Consider the following 7,720-nt stretch of genomic DNA (forward strand, 5'->3'; position numbering starts at 1 on the left):
TCACCATGTTGAACGTATCTTCCAGCAACTTACCAACACTTCACTTCTCTACATACAGTTTTGGAGCCATGCTGCAGTTCTCTCATTGATCTGATGTGTTTTATTTTCCTGTCAGTCTCTCCCGTCGTCTCCTCTCTGCTCAGCCTGCAGATCACCTGAAACTTTGCAGCATTATTGTCGTGTGACTGTTGGTCACCGCCAAGTCAGCCGCGGTTTCTCAGTTGTCCTGAGGAGCACAGAATTTATTTATTTCTAAACAGGATCTGGTGTAAACTGTATATTTTGGTGAATTTTTAAATGAGACATGTAGCCTCGAGTTATGTTGATGAAATACCAAAGTTTTAATCCTATTGTTGCCTGTTTCTTCCTACCGTATGCTGCACCTTGTACCTTCACAGACAGTTCCAAACTCCAACACCTGATTATTATTCTGTCTGCTTTTACAGTTTCCAGCTCTGATGAGTGGGTGTAACATTGGTGATTTTGTTTGAAAGGAAGACATGTCTGTTAAACCTGATGGTTGGTTTAGAGGTTCAGAGGGTTAGTGAGAAGATGAGGTTGTGTATCTGCTGTCATTAGCTGGATGGCGGCTGCTTAACTCTCACACTGTATGTCGGTACAGTTCCCACCTTCTGGGGTCAGCCGAGGTCGTCGGCAACACTTTACGTGACCCTCTGCAGCGGCTCCTGTGATCGGAGGCTTTGCAGCATGATTTGACAGCTGGATGGAAACGGCTAATGACGCTGCAGCAGGAAGGCTTTCCAGCGCTCACCTGTCTTCTCTCTCCGCTGACCTCCTTCTGGCTCCCTGCCTGCCTCCTGTTGAATATTTCAGGTTAACACTAATGAATGGAGGCTATCTGTCTCTCACTGCGGCAGGAGCTTTAAATAGAACTGGAACATCGGTTCACTGCTAGCAGTCCCACAGCTCCGTCTCTGTGTGTGTTACACAACCTCTCCGACTGGCCCGGCGTGGTTCTGATGCGCAGAGAAATGAATGTGATAAGCGAGCAGGTGAAACAGGCTCTCGCCAACAGCCGGCTATGATAGTATTAAAAGCAAGATCAAAACAAGGACGGAAACCAAAGGAAAAAATAACTGAAGCTCTGCTGCGGTTAAATGAAGAGGCAGTGGCTCCTGATAAATCACTCTCACACCACCGGAGCTCAGACTGAATCCCCGCACGGAGGAATGTGTTTCATCACATAGCCTGGTTCTGCTGTATCGCTGTACTGCGGTACATAATTAAACAGATTCATGTTCATTAAAAGGGTTGTTTTTTTTAGACTCTGGTGAAATGTTTTGATCTACGTGAGGACCAGATGGAGAGCTGATACGTGAAGCTGATGCCTGTTTGGTTTTTTTGGAAATTTGAAGGAATTGTTCCACATTTTGGATTAACTTTCTACAACAGGACGTAACGCGTTAAATGGTGAATTGTTGCCTTTACACTTTTGTTTTCATCCGGTTTAAAGATGCTTCATACCGAACCAACAGAATGGGTCGAATGGCACTGACTTACACGATGACATGTACGGGCGGCTGTGGCTCAGGTGGTAGAGCAGGTTGTCCTCAAATCGCAAGGTTGGAGGTTCGATCCGTGTCCTTGGGCAAGACACTGAACCTGAAGTTTCTCCCAATGCAGCACCTTGTATGGCAGCTCTGTGGCCATTGGTGTATGAATGTGTGAATGAGAAACACATTATAAAGCGCTTTGGATAGAAGTGCAGACCATTTACCATTTGCAATATAATAATAATTACTATAAAGAACAACAAAACCCACCTTTGGAGGAGCCATGACTTCTAGACATCGTTAACTTATTAGTTTTTAGTTTTCTTACTGATGTTTGGTTTGGTTTCGGCACCAAAACTGCTCATTTCGTTTTCAGAAAACATCATGTTTTGGGTTGAATAGACCTGCAACAGTCTTCTCTTCTGTTTTCTTGATCATCAGGGTGCAGTCCTAAGTGATCTAAAGGTAGCAGCGGTGGCGACAGTGTAGAGATCAGTCATTTTAAATCCCTGAATAAAACCTGAGCTCTGGAGGAAGTGGCCTGTGTGACTTTTGGAGGGAGCCAGGCTGGTTCTTCCCCTCTTGGTGCTGAGCTGAACTGAGGCTGCATCTGCGTTAATATCAGCTTCAAAAATGTTATTTCCGTTCACCCACGCCATGCTCACATCTGCAGATGCGCCCGTACAGGTGACAGGTAGTTCTCTATCGACTGAGCGTACGGTGGGCAACCCAGCAACCGGCAGAGAAGAAGTATTATATATAGATGTACTCTAACAGTTTTAATCAAATTAGACGGTAGCGGGAACAGAACACGTCAAGCCATCTGCCTTTGTTGTCGTTTTGTTTCTTCTTCTTCGCTTCCCTGGTTTTGTTGAAGAAAATAAATGTCACCAATATGACGGCGTTTTTATGAATGTCTGCACGTTTTCCTGTAAACGCTACAAAACTGAGTTTGAAAAAAAACATCCAAGCACTCCAAATCCATTCTGAAAATGATGTTATTGGGTTAGAAAAATGCTGCTTTAGTCAGCACAGAGGGTCAAAGAGGAAAGAAACACTTCCCCAGCTTGGTCCGCTTGCTGTTTGCTGACTTTCAGACGATGTTTTGGTGCCTCGTGTGGCTGTGATTTGACAAACATTGCTCCTGACAACAGAGGACAATAGCGCCGTGTGGGGCATAAACGCCATCAGTGGTGAAAACAGAGACAAACATGTCCGACTACATGCATCACTCAGTTTACTGTCCCTGCATTTACCGTCAGCCAGTTTATTTCAGTGCACAAAGTCTGAGTTAAATTTAAATTTATTTACTTTCTGCTGCCTTCAAACACAACGTCCAGTAATAAATCCTCTTCACCATCCAGCAGTGCAGCATGTCGATGTTACGGATGTTCGACAATCAATGATTTATTAGTGTGCAAAATCCCAGTTTACCGCACGTCACTGCTAATTGTTGACTGGGAATAACAGGGAGGTGAATGGAGGCAAGACGAGTATGAAGAGGTGAAGGCTGCATGTCAGGTCACCCACTGTGATGGTAAACGTGTCTCGGTTTCACACCATTGCACTGACCAAAGGCTGGTGGCGATAAAATATTTAAAGAAACTGCAAATCTTTTATGAGGACGGGAAGCCTTCAACACATATGTTAGGGCTCCGGGACACGTCGCCTATTGTTAGGAAACACAACACTGAGTGTGTTGATACGGACTCGAGTATCGAGTTTATGAGGCTGATGGCTGTTTCATAGATCATAGACGATGTGACATTTACTGCACTTGACTGAAGCTGCGGCTGTGAAACACAACGACTCGACCCTGCTTGACCCTCGACTCGCTCTAATAAATACGTCTGTTAATTCAGGACTATAAAATTAAATGTTTAGCACAACACGGGCTGTTTGAATGTGTATCCTGCAGTGATACCACACGGTGTTCGTGTAAAACCAAGACGTCAGAAGGAAATTTAATCCCAACTGTCCATTTGTGAGCTGGTTGTTGTTGTTTATGTTGGTGTCGGTGGTTTTACAATAACTGTTTTTTTGCATGTGTACAACAGACCACATGTAGGAGACAAAAAATATAAATTTGAATCACTAATCATGACCTATTTACATTTTTGTCTAACTATCATAATATATTTTGCGGTGCTTGTTGAGCATGGAAGTAGGAACACACATCCACTAAAGCCCACCGCCTCGACTCTCTCTGCAGGTCGCTTCAATGCTGCAGTAGCCTTCGAATGCTCGGGACACAGCAGCATAAATCCCTCCAGTCGTGTAAATCAGTGACACGCTGTTTCACTCGTGTCACTGGTGCGGTCCGTTCACCACTCAGCAGCGCAGCTCGTAATTGGAGAGGAGAGCGTCAACACGTCTGCCAGCAATCTAATTTGCCAAAAGAGTTGTTGGTATAATCAGCATTAGATAAATAAGTCCATAAAACACTGCATTAAGGGTTTTATTACTTTGTCGAAAGTGTCCAAAAAATACCGCACAGTGTTTTAGAGTTGGATGTTAAAGGCCCTGGATGGACTTTAAGGTCCAGTGACGGATCATTGGGGCAGTTGTGATGCAAATTTAAACTATTTCATTTGCTGACAGTCGACCATGTTAACAATCAGTGACGATAAAATGAATGAAATATTGTGGATGTTTTCCACATATGCTGATAAAATGATTTTTAACCACAGACGCTTAATGTTTGCTGCAGAATACGATAGAAATACAGAAAAAGTGAACATCAGGTTACTGAATTATGACTTAAACGGCAAAAAATATTGAGTACATTTAAAGTTGGTATTCAACAATTGGCCCGAAAAAATCTACAGTATTGAACACAGCAGACGAGCTGCAGTCTTTCACAGTACATAACTTGCTATGTTGTTAATCTGTTCACGTCACATTGCTGGAACAGATGTCCACTAATACTGTCACAGCAACTTTATCAGTTCAGCAAATCTGTCAGTTTTTATTTTTCCTATAAAATGTGTTTATACTCAGAAGGTAGCCAACACAGTTCATCATGTTAGTATGAATGTTGTTGGAAGCATGTAATCGGAGTCCCAGAGCTCCTGAACGTTAGCAGTGTTAGCATGTCTAACATTAGCACGAGCCTGAAGTAGCTAGCTCAATCAGACAAACACCTTCTTCACAGTTGGTTGCTGCAGAATTCATCAACACAACTGCCAGAGTTAGCAGTTACACAGCAGGGAGGTGCAATTGGTTTATGTGACTCTTACAGGTGATCAGAAAACACACCTGTAACTTCATTCAAATAAACAGAGAGAAGCCCCACCTGGTGGTGCAACCAGGTACAGCAAAGCTACAATACATTTGCTGACAGTTAAACTGCATAGCCTTCACCTTCAACCTTAACAGTTAATACATTTTTAATCAGATCAGTGTCTAAACTGCAATTAATTGATTTGCAATTAATCAGTAACACACCCGATCATACGTCCGTCAGAGTGATAAAAGTATGAAGTAGTATGTCATTGATCCTTTGTGTTCTATCAACACAGTTTGGACCTTGTGAGACACAAACTCCAGAAATCTGGCATCAAGACTTTAGATCTGCGGCACATTCCTGTAAACCCGTCAACAGGTTTGTCGTTGCTTGTATTTACTGTAGACGGGTCCTCAGCACTGCTGGCTGGGAGCATCCAACAAGCTCTGCTGTACGGGAGATGCTCAGTCATCTGACCGTAACAATCCGGTCTTTACACATGTACATTTCAATGCATTACTATAAACCCGACATCTCAAACAGCAGTGAAATAGTGAACGCTACATCAACTGGTGTTCGCTTTAAATCCTGCCAGTGTCCAAAACATACTTGAATCCTCTTTCGAAGTTCCCCTGCCTCCTCCTGTTCTGTGTATCTCCCTCCCTCCAGAGAGATGGTAAGAGTCTTCAGAAGTGCTCAGTATCCAACTGAGAGACAAGTTGAAGAGACAGACAGACACACTGAGGGTTGCCAGCCTGCAGAGATAAAGGCAGGCAGAGGGAAAAAAAAAAACGGTGGAAAGTCTGCAACAGACAGATTTCCACAGAGAGAAAATAGAGACATGATTAAAAGAGAAGCCCGGCTACATTAAAGTTCAAGCTAAGTTAAGATATTCAAGCAAAGTTCAGCGGAGCCATGTGAACTCAGATGCCTCTTTTTCTGCTCCGATCCGGCTGTGTGATGTACTGAGGCTTTGCAGTTCACATGCGAATCTCTTCTTTGTCACCGTACAGCGAAGGATAAACAGAACATTCAGCCAAATCTAACCTTTTACTCTTTCAGTAAAAAAAGTTCTCAGTGAACTGTTTCATCATTTGTGCGTTCGGGATTTTTTGGGCGGCTCAGAAATTCGCTGATGCAGTGGAGACGTAACCTTCCCATATGGAGCACTAAACGGTACAGAAACTGGAGCCAATCAGCATCAGTGGTTATCCTTCTCAACTGCGAGTTACTTCTCCCACAACGGCCTACAGTTTGCTAACTGGCTGTGCCTTCATTCAGCAAATCCTTCTTACTTGGATTTCAAAGTCTGAAGAACATCTCAGTCTCCTTAATTACATTTCTAAAGAATGATGAGATGGAGAAGAGGTGGATTAGTTTTGTAAAGCGCCAGGTTATCCGGGTTTCTGTGATGTAGTTTTATGCACATTCTGAAGTGATTTTTGGCTTTTTCCAGGAAGAGTTAATGTGCCTAATGGGAGATGGAAGCACCCTTTTAAATAAGGTCTGACAGTCAAAACTCATCTCTGATCTGCTGTTTCTTTCATTATCTTTGCCTCCAGATAGTTTGAGACACGGCCGACACCAGCTGATGAAAGAATAATTCCAACTTTCTCGGCTAAAAACAATTCCCGTAAACTTCTCTCTATTTTTTTTCTCATCGATTGCTGAAGTTTTCTTTCTTCTTGTTCGAGTTTTTGCCAAACAACTGGTTTTGTTTCCGGCTGTTTCTTGTTCTTCTGCTCTCTTTATTATTTATCTGTGATATAAATTGTGTAAGGTCTTCACCCTGCTGTCTGAAGTGCACTGAGATGACACATAACCAAAAGGCTGTAGCGCCACCTTCTGACAGCACTGCACAGCCTCGTTTAATCACATCACAGCAGTTACCAGAAACGAGCCTTATTCTCTGTTTCACTTCACATTTGCTTGACAGTTAAATGGAAACATGCCTGTTGATGGAGAGCTGAGGATCAACATCCACCTCTGCAGTGACCCTTTACCGTAGTTTTACACATTTTCATCTCAAACCACTGGAATCCGTTGTTAGTAGTGAGTGTTCCTGAACAAACCATCTCCTTCCCCAACCTTCATCTCCCCATTCCCCCGACATCTGCTGCTATAGCATCACATACAGCCGTAGCCTGTAAGTTGGCTTGTGTCCTTAGTTTACTGAGGTACAGTAGGTCACCAGGGATGTGTCGCTTAGATGGAGGCACTGGGAGATACAAGGTCGTGGGCGTGTTTGGACCACGAAGGCCGTATCGCAAGGGCAACCATCGGAGCAAACGGCCTCCACCAGGGGAGGTCTGCAGGGCGTGGAGCCTCGGCGATGAGAGGCCCAGGTGGCTGCAGACCTTCCTGCTCGGAGGCCATGAGGTGAGCAACGGAGTCCACAGAGGCTCCGTTATCAAGACATACGATGGGCTGTCGGTGATAAAGGGGGGAGGAACCCTTGGAGTTTGTGTTTTCGTTGGATGGTTTCATCGGGGTTTGCGTTGGATGCATTTAAGCAAAACTAGCGAACGTTCTGTCTGATGATTGTTGAAACGTCCATCATTCGCTGTTATTTTATTGCTCAGGCCTAATTTTCCAGTTTGGTTCAGTTAAAACAAACTCTGGTCCGTTTGCTCAGTTGGTACGTTTCATTTGAGCTGATGTGAAAGTCGACCGTTAGCGCCTTCAGCAGAGACGCCCCCAATGTTTTAGAGCAGGTGTTAATTTTTCCTCAATTCTGACACCAGATTTTATAAACTTGCAAATTTTAGTCGTATTTGATGGGTGTGGTTATCCACGGTTTTCTCAGTAATCACGTATTTTTACTGCTGTACACAGATATTAGCACACAGCTGACCAGTGACTGCAAAAATAGCTCCGTTTTTGTGCCACAGGTTCCAGTCAAACCCAATATCGGCTGAAAATAGGAGCTCCGTCATTATCATGCAGAATGTGTTCTGGAGCTGTGTTTGTGTGTGTGTGT

Source organism: Stegastes partitus, unplaced genomic scaffold, assembly GCF_000690725.1.
Source record: "Stegastes partitus isolate 25-593 unplaced genomic scaffold, Stegastes_partitus-1.0.2 Scaffold1721, whole genome shotgun sequence".
Taxonomy (NCBI): domain Eukaryota; kingdom Metazoa; phylum Chordata; class Actinopteri; family Pomacentridae; genus Stegastes; species Stegastes partitus.